This window comes from Vulpes vulpes, chromosome 1 (assembly GCF_048418805.1).
Source record: "Vulpes vulpes isolate BD-2025 chromosome 1, VulVul3, whole genome shotgun sequence".
NCBI classification, from domain to species: Eukaryota; Metazoa; Chordata; class Mammalia; order Carnivora; family Canidae; genus Vulpes; species Vulpes vulpes.
The window spans coordinates 106,052,740-106,071,896 of record NC_132780.1 but is presented as its reverse complement, the minus strand read 5'-3'; the positions used below and the strand labels follow the sequence as shown (position 1 = coordinate 106,071,896).

General features: G+C 35.9%; 1 protein-coding gene across 2 annotated transcripts in view; it reads right to left on the bottom strand.

The window, feature by feature from the left end:
• The window catches only part of ZPLD1 (zona pellucida like domain containing 1), a 74,145-nt gene extending 61,223 nt beyond the window's left edge, over nucleotides 1-12,922 (bottom strand). Inside the window, exons 1-2 of one of the 2 annotated variants that reach the window (XM_072722292.1) lie at nucleotides 12,855-12,922; nucleotides 12,359-12,521 (exon numbers count right to left, since the gene is read on the bottom strand). The gene's annotated coding sequence lies outside the window, so the exon portion shown is untranslated. Of the gene's footprint in view, nucleotides 1-2,731; nucleotides 2,880-12,358; nucleotides 12,522-12,854 lie in introns of those variants that run through there. The other variant, XM_025989992.2, reaches the window with a different exon arrangement.
• Nucleotides 12,923-19,157: the final 6,235 nt, after the last annotated feature.

Genomic DNA, 19,157 nt, shown 5'->3' with positions numbered 1-19,157 from the left:
CTGAACTTTACAAACAAATAAAGCCATTGACATTTTCATTTAACCTCAAGTATCTTTAACAAACTAAAAAAATATATTAAAAAAAAAACTAAAAAAATACCTTTTGTATTTAGCATTTGGGTCTTTTACATATATAGCAATAGAAATAACAAAACTGTCGTAATAATCTAACTTTAACTCTGTTCTTTTTAAGATGTAGCAGCTTTTTATTTTTTCTCAAATTTGGCATTATAATATTTCCTAATGTTCTTGTTATGTTTTAAAAATCCATAAATATCCAGGCATGTAATTTTGGATTTTTTAAAATATTTCTTCATGTATTAGTATATCTTACTGTGAGTTCTAGAAAATTACTACTTTAAACTAGGGGTCAGTGAACTATATATGGCCTGCAGGCTTAATCCTATCCATCAGCTATTTTTGCATGGACCATGAGCGAAAGCGGTTTTCACATTTTTTAATGGTTGAAAAAAGTAAATTAAAAAAAAAAAGAATAACATTTCATGAAGAGGGAAAATTAATGAAATTCATGTTTCAGTGTCTATAAGTGAAGTTATTAGAACACAGCTACACTCATTTGTGTGCATATTTCTATGGTTGCTTTTGAGCTACAATGACAGCTTTAAGATGTCATGACAAATACTCACAAAGATTAAAAATATTTACTTTGTGGGTCTTTGCAGAAAAATTCACCAATCCTGCTTTAAACAATTAGTATGTGACTCTACATAAAATAATATGCAAATCTGGGGGACAGGACACAATGTATTCGTAGGAGATTTCTTTCAGCCAACCTGAAACATTGGTCATTAGTAATAAAATACTTATCATGATATTCATCCAATATTTGAAAAAGTATTATTGAACTGGTCAAATCAATCATTTATGTTTTTGAGGTTTACTTTACTTTATCACATCATTGAAGTCTTGAGAGTTTGAAATTCCTATAATTCCCCAAAATCAACGTAGATGTCTGGTAACAATCAGCAATGACTCCGGATCTATGAAACTCAGCCTAATATTTACTTTATCATGTCTTGGTAAAGCTGTTATGCCCGGTTTCTAGTTACAACATTTTGTAATGAAGACAAAACACAGCAAACCAGATCAAGCTGAATTTATAGTCTTGACCCAGTTTACATTTCAGCTTAAACACAGAAGGAGGAAAAAGCACAAATTTGGTAAATTAACCAAAAAATTGAATTCCTTGCAAGCAAACACTACTAATAGGTATTTAAATGATACAAAAGATTATCATCCTCTACTAATGATCTTAATGCTATTCAAGCTATTGAAAAAGCTACAAAAACATAAATCTTCAGTAATTCACTGTTTGATGTCATGACTAAATGGATTACAATCTGAGCAGCTGCTTATGGTTCAAAAGTTACCTTCAAAATAAGATTTCCTAGCAGAAAAATCTGATTTTTTTAATCCTCTGGATCATTATCATAGGGCTTTTTAAAAGGGGGAAAAAAGCTTTAAATGTCTTGAAAGGAATGTAGAATTTGTTGCAATATTTAGCATCATCTTGTTATTATATTATGTGGGGCTATTAAAAAATAACAATTACTATATTTTATTTTGAGGACATTGCTGAAAATCTCTAAAGTGAAAGTACGTACAGTATACTTATAGATTTTTATATTTAGCCAAGTATTATAATAGTCTGTAAGGAAAAATAAAAAAATCACTTAGGTACATTAAAAAATGTATGACTAGGAGCAATGTTTAATAGCTCTGATATGTGTCTCATAAGATAAAGCTAGTGACTAGCAAATGAAATAATAAATACTCTATTATATATTAAAAGAAATATTTGATTTTTAACTAAATTCAACTCCTTTGCTGTTGCTAACAAAGTTGTTTACGCTGACAGTTTAGAATGGTTTTTCCTTGACCCCTATAATGAATCATAAGAAGCCAGTTCCCAGTAGCAAAACAAATAATGTCATATTCCTGAGAACTAAAAAGATTATTTCGAATACATGAGCCTAAGAAGTGACGTGTCTTCCTTAACATCAAAAACAACTGGTCTTACCAAAGGCAGTCTTGGAATGGAAAGAGACTTAGAGAGATCCAAGAAATGGATAGAAATCACCATGTTTCTTTCCAGGTTACATGAGATTCCATGTGGATTCTAACAATACGAGACTCATCATTAAATTTATTTTCATTTAAGAGAAAATCAAACCACAATTATTTTCAATTATCATATCATCTTGGTAATTAGAGACGATGCCACCCATATTTACCCAGATTTTTCGGTAAGCTGGATCCCTGATAAGATATCTCATTAATGGAACAGCCATGGGCTGTAGCCGACTGGGAGTGGACTGTGAATGGAGCTCTAGCCTCAAATACAACAGTGTAGCAAAGCTTGTACAACTTTTGACCTCAGGCCCTAACTTCAAAGTTGAAGAAGCTGCCAAAAGAGTAAGTCCTTTCTCCAAATCCAACCCAAATGTTTGGAATGAGACTGCAGTTCTCAAAATAAAATTTTCTTTATACTTTTCCTCACTCAAATATGGGAAGATGCTTTTCGTTTTGCTTTTGCAATATTCAAGATACTCCTCAGCCCAATCCTTACTTATCACTGGAACCACACCACCAAAAGAATTATATGGAGATTGCCTTATGACATAAAAAAATTATTAAAGTGAATTTTCCATGCTTACTAAAAAGGTAGCATTTGAGGTCACTTCAGGTGGCTTCAGTGCTGGGCACTTACCCAAGGCCCTGGTTCTGTGGAGTCAGCTGTCCTCCATGTGCCTGGTTCTGCTGCATGTGACTGAGTGTTCAAATGCCTGGCCTTACCAAACTTTTTCAGAAAAGATTCAACCCTTCAAATGAGAGAAGAGTCGCTCATTATGAAAAGCCTTTAAAAAGAGAGAGAAAGAGAGAAGAAAAAAAAAACTGGATTTTTGACAAGCAAATTCTTCCACAGTCTCAGAAGGTTTTGCAAGACTAATCATCACCAACATGAAACTTGAGCTCGTCCTTTATAGACCTTTGTTTCCTTCCAACTATATCTCTTTCAATTTTCATTTCATTCCCTTATTCTTTTTCTCCTACCTGCTTTTGATCTTCTATTTTATACTGCACAGAGGTCTTGAGTGGTATGTGTGAAGTGAGCCACCGTCAGCCTGATGAGGGAAAGCCTGCTGGTCCAGGAGAAAAAAGATCATAAAGTAAGAAACAAGGCCTGAGATTGGATTGGGAGTCAATCTGCACGGTTATCAGTGTTCTGTTATGCTTTGTGAAGATGCCTGGCCCTTTCAGTGCTACATTTCATGTAGTGATGAAAATGGGATATGGAATATCATCGTGAAAAATGGTTTGGTTGGGATCATAATGACTAAGAGGCTGTCAATGCAAAAAAACCAACAGGACCGAATTGTAAAGGAGTTAGACACTGAACCTGCTTCATAATCTCTGCTTTTGTTTAGGGGCCTCCAAACAACACACCCCATCAGCCTTTGGAGGCTTTGGACTCAGCTGTATGTCATCTAAACCTTCCACCCCAGGAACTATTATGATTTCTCACTGGGAAGGGAAGTGAGAAGCTGGGATTCAGGCACCATGGAAAACTTTTCAGGATATTTTGACCAAAATAAAGCTTTACTTTATGCGCTACTGTGCTTAGGGATGACCAAGCAACAGACTGAAGCCCATTGTGTGGTTTTATATTACTCTGCCAGCTGTTTAATAATGGCTGTCCTGAAAAAGCACATTGCTTTATCAGTAATACCCTGGCATATATCTTTATAAAATTTTATTTTATTCAATTGGCTCAAGATACTTTAACAACATTTACGTTCTCAATTTCCTCCATACTGAAGCAAGTTGCCCATGGCTACTGTGAACTGAGATTCAAATCTAAGAGTTCAGCCTTTTAGAATCTCTAATCCATTCCCTGAACCAAATTCTCTCTCTAAGTGGTAAGTGAACTTAAAGCTAATATAACTACTAAAAAAAATAATAGCTGGAGGCTATTCACATTGCCTTCTATGTCCTGTTTAGTGTTGAGAGAGAGTTGGTGCTTCCTAGACCAGACAAGTCCAGGTTCACATTTTTCAGAGAAGTGTCAGCTCCATAAACTTAAAACACCATTCTACTCGTGAGCAAATAGGACATACATGAATATACCAATTTTTTAAGTACCATTAATATAAATTCCTTTTTTTTTTTTTTTTGGTTAGGAACTCTGATTAAAAACACAAAAATGATTCTAAGAAATCTCTCTTAGGTCTTCCTAATTATGTTGACAGGAACGTTAGCTTTTCTTCATTCTCCAGAGGCTGTTTTATTCTATAATGAAGCTTTTGAGCTATGTGTTTTCAAGCGATCTTTCAGGTTTCACTTTGAATATATGTCTGCCAAGTTCTTTACCATTTTGAAAGTTAAAATAAAAATGCAATGGGTTTAAGCATCAATTAATAAATCCTGCCATTTCCAGAAAAAAAATCAGTGGCCTCCACCCTATGAGAAAATGAGCATTTCATAAATATTGAAACCACTACCCGCATTCTCTATAAGTTGGTTAGCTAAAAAGACAGTAATTCCATTAGAGGCTTTCAACAAGGAAAAAATAAAATAGTTGAGATAAAGTAACTGAAATTATTTGTTACTATTTTGCCATTAAAAGGTAGTGAACAGTAACGTCATACATTCCACTAACTTCTAAGAGAAAATTTTAACAGTTTTCTGAAAACTCTGAGCCCTTTATTAGGGGATTTCTTGTCTTACAAGCTGTGCGACTTAGCTGAATATTTGATTAGTTGTACCTGCAGCATATGCTTGTATCTGGGAATAATTTTAGCTATATAAAATATTCATCAGTATTTGATAGCACCAGAATTGGAAATCTGTGCAGTTATCCCACCCACAAAAAGGATTTACTTAATGTTTCATAGTAAGGCGACCAATGAATGCCCTTGAGTTCCTAAAGGGGGCTGTATTTAGACCTCAAAGACTCCCTGACCAGTAACCGTTTCTTCAAACTGCCTGGGCTCCTGACTTCCTTTAAAAAATCATATAATGGGGCACCTGGATGGCTCAGTGGTTGAGCATCTGCCTTTGGCTCAGGTCGTGATCCTGGGGAAATCCCTGGGATCGAGTCCCACATCGGGTTCCCCGCAGGGAGCCTGCTTCTCCCTCTGCCTATGTCTCTGCCTCTCTCTGTTTGTCTCTCATGAATAAATAGATAAAATCTAAAAATGAAGTAATAAAAATAAAAATCATATAACTAAACCCTCAGTAACTGAATTGCTCCAGCTAGAAAATGAAAGTAAAAAGCTCTCCTTGTCACATGGAGCTATAATAAAACATAGTTTTTAGTAAGTCAATACATTAGGATCTGGCTTACAGGACAGGCGCATCTTTTCTATCATTCAATATAAATATCTATCCATGATGAAACATAACGGTGAGATTTTTGTCTTTTTGTTATTAAGGTCAAACCTAGAAAGGTAAAATGGACATTCAGCAGCAGCCTGTGTAAGGGGTAAAAGACAAAGGTTGACTTCCACTGTCTTCTCACAGTTCTCTCTCAGGGATGGAACTGCCTTGCCCTCTTTACCTCAGTATGTACGTTTGCTTTCCAGATGATTCAGTCTCATTCAGTTGTAAAGCACTTACCCACTTTCTTGTGTCCTACATAATTTACTTACTTCTAGGTCTTCTCCCTCCTGACACATACCTGAATGTAATCCCTCCTGTGGGTTCTCCTGTTCCCTAATGCTTGCCTAGCCCCCAGGGGAATGCCTAGTATGTCGGTGGCATCAATAATATATTCTGAATGAAGGAAGGAATTAAAGAAAGACAGTACAGCATTACAGAAAACGTCTATGACTCTTTCTTGTTACTTGTAAGTGGTGAAATCTATTTCTTTCAAGATTAAAGGAAAAGGTCTTCTTCACCCTATAGAAATACCTCCTACCGTAGTTTTCTATTAAAGCAGTTTTAGCTTCACACTAAAGAACTATATTATAAAATAAGCATAAGAGCTTTGTACCTCTTAACTCTATGCTTGATGAAGTTTGTACCATGTGAATGTTTAGCCTCACTTGCAAAATTCCTGTTTGTTTTAAAATGGACCCAAACTCAGTGCTATAAAGGAACTCATAAAATATATATATATATATATATATATCAATTAATCCAGCAACCAGAAAATAGTTTTTTGGTATCATGGATTCTCCTCAAGCAATTTACTTTTCATTTCCTGCTGTCACATGGGCATCACATAGATGCACCCCAATGGGCTTCTTACTGCAGAGCTGAGTTGTAGGAGAGCCATAGGTTTTTCAGGTACTTATAAAATCAGTTGTAGCCCATGTACTCTATACACAAATAAATTGGCTCTATGTCCTAACGAGATTTCAGTCCACACAGTATTGTAGACAAATTATAAAAGCAGGCTTAGCCACACTTGAAAGAGGGCCCAAGCAAGCTTTCTACATAAGTGCAATCGATTTCCCAGCTCAACAAGTAATTTAACCAAATATTTCTAATCTCAGGAGTTTAAAACCTGAATAAATTAGTCTTACTACTTGATCAGCATAAGTTGTTAGTTGATAAGCTAGCAAGCAGCAATACAGCCAGACTAAGATTTTATTGTATCACACTCATTCTTGCACCACAAAAGGGGAAAATGTTATTAAAGGAATGTTGAATTTATTACTTTAAGATGCTCAGTAGAAATTCTGATAGATTGTTGCTCTTATATCACATGATTCTTAAAACCTCTGTTTTTTCAGGTATTTCTAGAGACTTCCCTTACATGAAAGATTTACTGATATATCCTAGGTGCTTTCAGTGAAGAATTCATGGTAATTACAGTATTTATAGTAGTATAATTTCTTGCTAGTTATTTATTTACAGATGATCAATTCCAGGAACTAGCTTTTCTAGGTATCTGATATTGAATACCTTTAAGAAAGCTTATAAATCATCCCCACATTTATATGGCATTTCCTTGTTTCTTGGATTACTTAAGCACTCTTATTTCTGGAAACACCTAATCAAAAGCATTAAATTTAAAATAATTGTAAATTGGAGTGCTGAGGGCTATAAAAGTGCAATTACTGTATCAGTTCACCAATACAGCCCTATTTGCCAATAAAAGCACTGAAATTGTGGTTTGTATTTCCAGCAAATCTTGGTTGAAAGCCACAAACTGGATAATGGTAGGAAAAATTGTTCTAATCGTATCTCTATTGTCATAATAAGGCAAACCCATTGCTTTTAAAACCAAAATTTCTAAGAAATTTCTAAGCCAGAAACATAGGATACTATAGTAGTTTCAATATATATTCAAGAATGGTAAGGGTTTGTCCTGAACTTTTTTGGTTAAATTGGGTACCGCCTCTTTCATAGAACAGGAAACAAACGAGGACTACAAAGGCTGAAAGATAATTTAAAGAAGGGATGTGAGCTTCCAGGTGAATGGGCCTAGAGCAGGCTGAGTTAATAGCAGGAAGGAACCAATTGGGTAGCACAAAGCTTGCCTAAAGACAATGGTTAACACTTTTTTCAGGAATTGTTCCCATTCAGAAGTACATTGCACAGCAAGGTGGGAAATTCTTATTTTTCAAGACCAGATCGAGGATTTTATTTGCAATTACTCAACTTTTATGTACTACCTCATGTTTTTAAATCATTTTCACATATTTGGACTGGATTACAACTTTGAGCTACCAATTTGCTATCGTGCCTAGAAGTCTGAAAAGTCAATGGTATTTCTTATTAGAAAAATGGAAAAAATGAGTTTCCTGCTTAGATCTTTTTCTTTTTAGATAGTACTGGCCAATTAGCTGTTAGTGACATTTTCTTGAGTCAGAGAGTGAATTTCATGCACCCGTTTACACATTCATTATACTAACTAACCAAGAGGCCCAACATCACAGTTTAATTGATATATTTTTATCATATAATAAAGTACCACATCTTGAAGGGAGAAAATAGTAAGTCCAAATGTACCACCTTGATATTAGTTTTACTACAGTCACATCAAAGCAGACAGGTTATAACATCACCTTTACCTTTTGACACATTCAGGAAGGTGTTAAGTACCATTACCCTAATGAAACAGAGAATAGAGATGAAGAACAAAATACTATCTAGCTTTTCAAACCTATGGCTTTGACCTATAGAAACATACGTCATGGATGAAAATACAATGCACATGTAAAAATATTCTCTTTGAAATTTCTTCGTGAATGGCACAATATTAGTCAACTTGCTTCTTGATCATTATCATTTTAAAAAATGCATCTAATTCCTCTCCATGTGGTCAACATTAAATATGGTCATAAGAGTACATATAGAAATAGAGATGACAGAGAAAGAGAGATCAGATGGTAAAGGTGATAAAGATAGAAGGAGAGGGAAAGAGTTGTACACTATTGGTTCTCTTTCTTTGTAGAATTCTGACTCATAACAGCAAGTTAATGTTATACCTTTTCTGCTAAATTCCATCTCCCCTACCTAGCAACTTTACAGACTTTTTCCTTTTCAGTTTTTATTTGTCTGAATTCAAAATGAAAAAAAAAACCCTTTTATTTATTCACAACAAACTTGATCTTCTTAGAATCAACTCATAATTATTAATGGCTAAATGATTCTTTTGGAGATCTGATTCTGATGTCCCACATATTCACTGTCTGCCCAGCTTTATCTCAAACATGGAAGATAGAATCATATTTGTTTCATTAAAGTTACTTTGTGAAGTCAGATCAATGTATAAAGTAGTTGGAAATGGTCTACACCTGCCATAGTCAATGTCCATTTTGGAATGTTGTTACTGGTTTTTTCAAATATAAAAGCTAACTTAATAACTCTTCTGAATCATACTAGACAAATTACAATGCTTGAATTTAACGACATGGTTTTATTCTTACCTACCTTATTAATGTCTCAGAAGACACCAAACTCTGAATAAATAATCCCGAATCAGTACTGAATTGAGCCGATGAACTCCAATGGGATTTAGACTATCTGCTAATTCTGCTGGGTAAAGGATTTCTTTTACATATGCTGGGATTTGGAGGAGTAGAATCTGATTTGCCTCCAGCTCCTATCTTTTCATCCCATAGTTAAATATTTGTGTACAATAAACTTTTGCAACCACTTTGTGTTATTTAAATGCCAATATATCTCTTCCCCCACAATGAACATAGATGGGTATATTAAGGACACACACGCAAAAAGTATTTTGAGAACAGATGCAATTCTTTCTCAGGATCTGGTGTCTATTAAAAATTACTTTTTGAAACATTTAGTAATCTTTATATAAATTATTAGGTCAATTTTTTTCCATTTTGCCTAAGAAATATTTTGGAATGTGAATATTATTACATTTTTATATGACAGAAATATATTGGTATTCTTATCTGATCCCCCTTCCCATTCCCCTTACCCTCTCCTCTTTCTGAACACAGGCATGTGTAGTAAGCCTTTCACAAACAAGGCATCCATTCAGGACTTAGGTACTTGTGCCAATTTCCACTCAACAGGATTCCTATGCACTTGTAGGTGCCAAACAGCAACTCCTGTGTTTCTCCAAAAGAATTCTTAATAGAGAGGGGATTAAACTCTAAGTGGCTTCCTGATTTCACCATTTCTGTAGTCCAGTGTTAGGTTGCTGAAAGGTTACTTCATTTGTACCATCAGGAGTCTAACAGGCTTTAGAAACTGAGTGAGTGATGTAATGATTTGTGTGTGTGTGTGTGTGTGTGTATGTGTGCGTGCACGTACACAGGAAACACTGGAGTAACTAGCAACCTGTTTCATTAAAAAGCACATAGACATTTTTGAGCGTCTCGTCATTTTTTGAAAGCAACTCTTCTGTAATGCTCTAAATTTCAAATAAAATGCAAAATGTGAGATAAAAATTATTGTAATTGGAATAATAGTCCATATAGTAAAAGAGAGACAAAATTAAATGAGCGCATGTATTTGCCCAATACTGATACTCAACTCCACTCTAAGCAAATATTTACTCATTATCCTAATATAAAAAGTCAAACGTCCTTAGGGTGGCAATGCACCTATAAATGTCCAGTCTATAAATGCCAAAAACCATATTGCAGCAACAGTTCCACATGCTCATGTTCAACTAGATCGATATATAATCAAGAGGAAAAAGGAAACAGAGCTCACACTGGGTGGAGGACTCTCCAAATTATCAAACTTGAAATTAAACAGGAGAGAAAACATTAAAACTATTGCTTTTCTAAATATAATCAGTCATCTGGAAAATGAGTTCTATACAGATAAAATAAGTTCCCAAGAATAATTTGTACCAAGTCCAACCAGTGCTTTCAGTTTTGTGCAAACCATCTTAGTAATGGTTTCTGGTTCTAAGTATCATCCAGCATCTTCTGTGCTCTCCATGTGCTCACCATGGGCCTGCTAAAAATATGTAGTTGAACCACATGATCATGCAAGGTTATTTGTGAAAAATTTATTTGACTTGGCCCCACACTTGAACTCTTACCTTAAAAATCAAGAAGGTGCATTGCTGGAATAAACAGCTTCACTAGAGTCCATTTATCATTGCTACTTTCACAAGACATCAAAGGTCCATAGGAAAGAGTTGTTTACTAATAATATCTGTCCTAAGCAATTTTCCTTCTTTCCAAAGGAGTGTGCCCTCTTCAAGTTTTAAGAAATACACGCCAGAGAGATTAAGAAGGATTAGGAAACAAATAGTCCGTGTAATCTGAAACTAAGGAATGAAGTTAATATATTTGATAGTTTAGCATTGCTTGAAGTTGATTTTATTTTATATAATATTTTTATTACAAGGGTAATACTCTGGCCGGTGACACATGTAGGTCTGTTTTTGTCAACAGCCACATACTCTGCTTAACGAGGACTGACCCCAAGGTCCACTATACTAGATATTTGGTTTAGAAAATCTTCTAAAGATCAAACAAATTTTTTCCTGAAACTCACTATATGATTACATTTGTTTATTTTCAGCCATGGCTACAGTGGGTGGTCCCACCTACTTCTAAACTGATTTAAGGAATATTATAAGTAAGAGGAATAGATATAATAAAGCTATTATGAAAACTTCAAAGGACAAGAATCAAACAGGAAGGAGGAATATAGTTTAAGAATCTACAAAGGAGCACTGACTAAAACCTGAACAGTATTTTCTATAGCAACTTTGTAGAAAATGAAGAACACATTCTTTTTTATACTGTTCTTATCACTGCTCTTAAAGAATTAAGAAGGAAAGGTTAAGTGACAGGAATTTTTTCTTTCCTGTAAGTCTCTCAGTGGCCTTCTGAGAATTTCCATTTTCTTCCAAGTCTTAGCTCTCATTTTCTACAGAAATCATCCTCGTGCCAGTTGTTTTTAATTGCCTTCCTGATATCTATTCATTCCATCTCCCCTTCTAATAGAACACAAATTAATTTAGTGGGTAATGTTTCCGTTTAAAAATACTTAGCTTTCCACAGTCCCAGAGTGTTATGTCTTCCTAAAAACATGGGCAAACCTCCTCGACATATCTTTTGCTCTTTACCTTCACCCTTTCTTCCTTCTTAGAATTGAAAAGTGATGTCTAGAAGGGTAATCTCTCTCCCTCTCACCCTCGCTCTCCTTTTTTTTTTTTTTTTTCAAATACAAGGAGAATGACTGTGCATTAAGGATGACAATTCTAAAAAGCAGGGAAAGTCTGCACCTCACTGTCCTCCTGTCAACAGCTCTGGAGTACTATCTGCCTCCAGACTCTAGTCACATGAAATGGAAAATAAACAAAATAAGACACTTTAACTGAATTTCCATGACATGCAGTTGAATACAACCCTAAATCTTAGACTTCCTTTGTGTTTCTCAGCCTCACTCTGGTTTAGCTGCCCCCCCCTTCTTTCCACAGCATCTCCTACAATCCCAAACACAACCTTTTCTCTCCCTCATTGCCTAAATTTCAGGAAGAGAGAGACCATGTCAAACTTTCAAGTGCAGGTCCCCAGAACCTAGCTCATGTCTACATAGCACATAGGAAGCACCAAGTGCATCTATTAAATGGGGGAATAATAAAGAAATTAGTGAAAAAAAGGACAATACCCACTTCTCTCTACATCTACTACTACTACTAACTGCTACATCTATTACTACAGCTAGGGGTTTTTTTTTTTTTAAACCTAGACTGTTGAAGTCGCTTCCTCCTTGCTTAAAAACCCTTCCATAGTTTCCCATTACCCTTAGAGTAAAATTCAAATCCCTCCCACCTTCTGGGAAACCTGGCACTGCTCTGATTGTATGTCTTTTCTTTTCCTCATTACATTCTAGCCACACTGGCTTTCCTTCCGTTTTTAAAACATTTCAAGATCATTCTAACCTTAAGATCTTGTACCAGATGTTCCCTTTCCACAAATTTTCACATGTTGGCTCCTTCTTGCCTTTCAGATGGCAGCTGAGATCACATCCTCAGAGAGGTCACAGCTGACAAGTCAATGTAGAGGAACTCATCAAGCTCTCTGTCCCATAACCCTCTTGTGCAGCTGTGGAGAAAATATTCTTGTTTCTGCAAAGTTAGGGCCTTCTGGGAACACTTTACTGAAATTTGGAATCTAGGCTAAAACACAATCCTTACAAGGTAATTTAGGACTGACTAAATAACAAGAACTCCAGAGAGTTTTATCTCTTCAGAGGTATGTGTTTACATTTCAAGGGGAGATGAGACCCAGGGCCATGGACCCATTCCAAAGGAGGACGCAGGATCCTTCCTATTATTTTTCCAAGGAAACGCTCTCAAAAAAAGAGGAAAGTCAGCTGCCTTTCTGTCCTGTATAAATGTCCAGCTTCATTTAGGGGAGGAGGTTGGGGGTACTCACCTACCATACAGACTCTGTATATGTGGAGTGACAGCTGGCTCTCACTGCATGGCCCCCGAAGGAAGACACTACAGCACAAGGAAACGGGGCATTATTATTTGCTATAAATAAATAATGATAAATCTGTCTGCTCCAGAAACCTCATGCTGGCATTCAGGATAGCACTGATAAATACATTATCATAAATCTAACATCTCCTAGATTTGTTATAGTTTTTGTCATTATCTGATATTGGGTATCCACATCACTCTATGGTGGTCCGCAGGTTCAGTCTTTGCTGTGTTTACAACTAGAGCCTGAAAGAGCTCCTAGTAGGAGATCGATAAACACTAGTTGGATGAATAAATGAATCAATCACTAAAATGACAATTTTTTGAAGAACTGGATTGTGGAGCTTTCTAGTGAAAAAAATAAAACAGAAGGGAGATTATAAATTTTAGAAAAATGATTGCTTATTTCAGGTGGCCTCTTAAAGAATAGCATATGTAACATATATTTGAAAACTGAGGTTTTTATAAATGCCTGGAATGGACACATTTTGTTTTTTTAACGGACTGATTTCTTAATGACTTAGCTACTAGCTGTGTAGTTGACGAGATGTTTATTTTGGTATAAACATTGAATAATTTATCTGTATTCCTGCCCAGCTGCAGAGCAATTGAATCGAGCAGGACCAAGACTTCTCTCAGAAAGCAGTTTCAGTTCTTGCCAGAGGTCTGAACAAGAACACAATTAAATTCTCAGAGTTCTGCAAATACATTAACTGGAAAACTTTAAGACTGTACTTTAATAATTCTCAATCTCCATCATGTGAATACTAACAATAATTTGAGGAAGACTACACCTTAATGGCATTTCAAGATGAGTTACTCTCAAAATACACTGTACGGAACCTGCAGATTAGACCTGTTAAGCATCATATCCACACGGATATTGAAAAATGTCTTCCAAAAATGATCATTTTCATTTTGGTAGACTTGATAATGAGCTCTTACTTCTGATAATATTTGCACTATTTGTTCAAGCTGATCATTTAATTGTAGAAATAAACATACTGACATTATAAATATTGTGTAAATATAGTTCTTAAAGATCCACTCAGTGGAATTGGACGCTGTAACACCCAATGCCTTCCGAAGGGTAAAGTCTGAGTAAATAAGAGTTGAGAATTTAATATTGTAGAGTTGTGCCTCCAGCATAATCCATAGAACGGGGTGTCCTGATTGGCAGGTAAGAGACTTTAGCCATCTCGGCAGGTATATTCGTATAGTAAAAAAGGGTGCATAATACTCTATTAATAGTATTTCTAAAGATCATCTATATACTTTCTATCTGGGTTTTCTTAAAATCATCTGATTTCCCAAATAGGCATCTCTCTTGAGAAGAAAATGTTGATACCCCATTATCAGTATTTCCAATTATTTATTAATCCATGAGGCTCTTATAGTTTGGTAGACATGAGCAGCTCTCCAGAAGCTAAGACTTAAAGAGAAAGAAAGAAATCAAGTTCCTGAACCTACAAAAATGAGAATAAGATCGGAAACAACAGGGACACCATAAGTATCACTACATTATATATTATACATACATTATATACTTTTGTTATTATTCTTGCTAATTTCTGATCCATGTAAAGAAAATGTCTACAAAGGCCTAAGGTGAAGACTAACTACAATTTGCAGAGCTCAGTGCAAAATGAGAATATGAGCCCCTTTTCAAAAGCAGGGGAAAAGCTTTTTCTGTCCAATTGTCTCTCAAATTGTCTCTCATAGTGACTTTTATTTTCATTTAATGTTCTGCTCCCTTGGGAATGAGAATACCTGCTGGGCAAGTGTCCTCTCTGCACCCATGCTGAAACTCATGCTGGGAACAGAAGGCAGCAGAAGTCACTGGGTGCAGTCAAGGGAGTGGATGACTTGGCACCCCACCACCAGGGGAAATAAGGAGATGACAGGAGGCAGGATCTTATGTGAGAAGATGAGTTCAATGCATGCTCCATCATCCCATCAGGATGATTTTTGATTATAGAAGACAAATTTAAAGATAAAATTATTAATGATTTCAAGATACCCACATTGTATCAAATCCTAAACATGGGACCCTATATGATTGCCTTGTTCACATATCCATGAACCTGACCCTTCCTAAGCCAATAAAGAGCCTCCCTGTTCTCAGTCTGGCTCTGACTTAATTAGCTGTAGCTATTTCTCTCTCTCTTTTTTTTTTTTTTTTTTTTTTAGTTTTTATTTAAATTCCAGTGAGTTTAATATTAGTTTCTGGTGTACATTTCCATATAGCACCATGTGCTCATCACAAGTGCCCTCCTTGATCCCCATCACCTATGTAACTCATCCTCCCACCCCACCTCCCCTCTGGTTACCATGTTTGTTCTCAGCTAGAGAGTCTTACATTTCTTGGACCCAGTTCTAGTATTTTCAAGGTGAGAAAATATCATTGATGAGTATTATATAATCAATAAGGATTAAAATAGTTTTTTTAAAGATGTTGAGAGAAGAATTTTAAAGATGGAAAGAATCTTATGTAGCCCAACTCTTTCATCTGACAAACAGAAAACCAAGGCCTCAAGGGGCTAAATACTCAATGTCACCACCAGCTGGTCAGCAGCAGGGCAAGGAATGGAGCCCACCCTTTCTCACTCCCAACCCAGACCTCCTTTAGAAGGGTTGAGTGAGACAAAGAAAGAGAAATTTTATTTCACCAGCAGTTTAGATTTTTAAGAAATATGTTCAGGGGTCTAGTTGAAGCTGACTCTAACGAGGCATGTTAGTAAAAGCTTAGAACATTATTCAGCACCATAATGCCACATGGAGTGGATCATATTATTTGGCCTCCAATGAATTAGGAGGTGACATACTGATGAAAATTTCAGATTTTATTTAACATATTTTACCTTTACTGATTTTAATCTATAAAACCCTGGAAGATGTACCCCTGGTCGTCTGAAATTTTAGGTTGTTGCTCCTTTCACCACACAACCCTAAGTCTTCTATTAGCTATCTTTCTTTGTTTTCTGCAATTGAGAGTCAACATTGCTATCTGATTTAATTTAAGATTTTAAGTAACTAAAATTTCTGCTTCCATGAGGCAGGGATTTGGAACAATGAAAACTGAGGAACCATCTTTCTCCTAGATAAGCATGAACAGAACAACATAAGCTAAAAATGAACTTCAGAGAGATGAATGAAGGAAAAGAAGATACTCCATCCTCTCCCTGCAAACCAGAAAATGGAATGCTGAATAAGTCTCAATAAGCTATTTGTTTAGAGAAATGTACAGATTATAAAATGTACTCGGTACGATTCTTATTTGGGGATCATCATAAGGCCAAATGCTTTTCTCGTGAGTTCACTCAAGTTTACAATGTTTATAATACAGTAAAATCTATAGTAATAAGTAGTAATCTATGATCCTTATCATTGTCAGGTAAAGAAATGCTACAGCAACTGGTACTAGTTTGAAAGATAGTGATGTCTTCCTAAAAATATTTTGTTACTCCAAGGACTAGAAAAAGTATATACTACTAAGCCAAGTGGCTCTTGGAAGAAGGGCCCTGAGGATATTATAGCTTTTGATATGGTGTTTTCTGTTATATAAAATGTGACCTCACGTCACAGAAGACCACTTGGTTGACAGAGTTCTTCCCATTGGCATGCTGCTATACTGGGTGCTATCTCTGGGCAGAAAAGAAGCAGACAGCAACTTTCTTCCATCAAAGCACTGAGTTGAACTAGAAATACAGACAATATATAGGAGATAGCTGAACGGTTAATATATTCTCTTCTGTCTTGGTTCTGGTCTCTACTTAGAGCTGTGTCACTGCTTAGATCTAGATCAGTCGAGTTTTGTTTATACCAGCAGGGAAATTCTCCATCATATGTTTTATCAAATCCTAACAGAAACACCTGGAGCGCAAAAGCAAAACCAGATTTACTACCAATTCACACTGACCTGAAACGTTGTTATCAATTCTAACTTCAGTTAACGCGTAGTCCCTGGTGTTGTTCTCTGGGACAGTTCCCATGCCCTCTAGAATTTAGAATCTCTATGAATGCCTCGGTGAGGGTAGAGTACCCAGGCAGCCTGTGCATCAAAAGGCTAAAAATGAAAAAGGCACAGTAAAAATAAATCAGTTGGACTACTTAGTGGTAAATGCCTCATTTTCTTGTTGTGTTTACCCTTCTGACCCAACAGAACAGTAATGTATATCCTCTCCCTGCATTCTTAATAAGGTTATTTGTACTGCATACCCAATGAGTTTGTGCCCGATGCAATAAATTCTCAGTTCTGAAATGCGTGCAAGAGTGTAGACATCATTATTGGAAGAATTAACCTTGTAAATGAGGAGCACCCTTATTGAAGCTCTGGATTTTGATTATTCAAGAGTGACATGGGAATACAGGCAGTTTTCTGCAGAATTATGATCAGCCTTGCAAATAGCCACACACTGAATAAGCAACAATATCTTGGCAAGAAGTGAAAAAATCTGACTTCATTTAAAAAATATCTCTGTGTTCGTTTGTGATTCTCAGTGAGATAAATATTGTGTGTATCTCTGAAACATAGAATTAAAGGCTTATTTAGCAGTAGTGATGTGTATTTTGAACTGGTTGGACTGCGCAAAGCTAGAAAGAGGAAATGTAGGCCAAAGAGAACCTTTTGAAGCCACACCCTCTGCTGCTTACAGCGCCCAGAACACCCCAGATATTTTCCTATGTCCCAGCCTCCACTCAACCACACTATGCAACTTCAATAGTCACAGCTAAGACATACCTGGATACACTAAAATTTTATCAATATCCTGACTCATTATGAGGTAACAGAATTCGAAGGGTATAATGAAGGTACTAAGTTAGAGCTCAAAAATGAATAACTAGTGATAAAGAAAAAAACAAATATTACCTCACTGAAGTAAAAGCCTGAGATAGAGACTTTGACTTTAATTCCCTCCAGTTTTCTAACCAAGCAAAGACACTGAGGTTTAACATGGGACTTGGAGATTCTTCTTCCTTCTCCTCTGATTCATGATAGCTATCTCCTCTTCCTTGTACCTTGAAGAAGCACAAGGGGAGGATATTTCAGAGCCTATAATTGAGAATAATGTTAAAGACCTATTAGCTTGGAAGCAAAAGCTCATCCAACTAAAGTCCTTTAGCCCATGGATAAGAGTCAACTACCAGGCCTGAGCATCAGGGAGTAGAGAGAGGGAGAGTTTCCTTCTCTTCCACATGAGTACCTACAGACTTTACAGCATCCACAAAAATAAGTATAAATCCCACTGCTGCTGATGGTATAGGTGGAGTAACAAAGGTGTACTTATTTTTGAAAACTGTACAGCTAAGATTTGTGCATTTCAATGTCTTTAACTTGTATCTCACACACACAACACAACCCACTTGTAAATTATAATAATTATTATTGAATAAGGTTGGGGAGTGAGTGGAAGCAAAGATAAAACAAGAAGACTGAATACTGATAATTTTTTAAGGTGGAAGATGGGCTCATTATACTATTCTATTTATTTTGTATATGTTTTAAAGTTTCTCATAATAAAAGCTAAAAATGCTAATTGTTTCTGTCTTATCACCAATCCACAGCCATTTTTATCACTGTGAGAACCATGGTCAAAATCCACTGACATATGTGACATTTAACAATGCAGATGGAAGACATCAAATCACCTTCCGACAACCCAAACTGAAGGAATGAGCTTGACATTTTTTCGCTTCTGGGTCTCTGCTTACATAAAGATGAGGAATTAAAGAAGCTTTCCCATAATCATTAAGCATTATTATACCGCCTGAGGGAGTCAGGGATACCAATTAAACAACTCTACCCGGTTAGGGGTCTGCAGTGTTGTATGTACCTCCTTACAACAGCTTCAGCGGACTGAGCATCCTGAGATTTATCAAAGTCCCTTCACTACTGACTTAGCCTTCATTCACTCTACTGTTTCCAAAATTTCTAGATTGAGAATATTCAGTCTTTGTACAATCACACAGCATCCCATTTAAAGTACCAATATATAGATAATGAAGTCTTTCTAAAAATGTTTACTTGATGCTCAAGCATTGGTTATCATCGCCACCAAAGAAAAAACTGCTTTAATGGAGGCATGTTTTCATATTGCACAAGAAAGGATTATGATTCAATAAATGTATATTGAATGAATGAATGAATGAATGGTAGAGGAGAGATATTGAAATGAGTGAAAAAATTTTATAACGGGCTTCAAAGACAGAACTAAAGAAAAACGCCAAATACTTAACAGAAAAGAGCATTTGT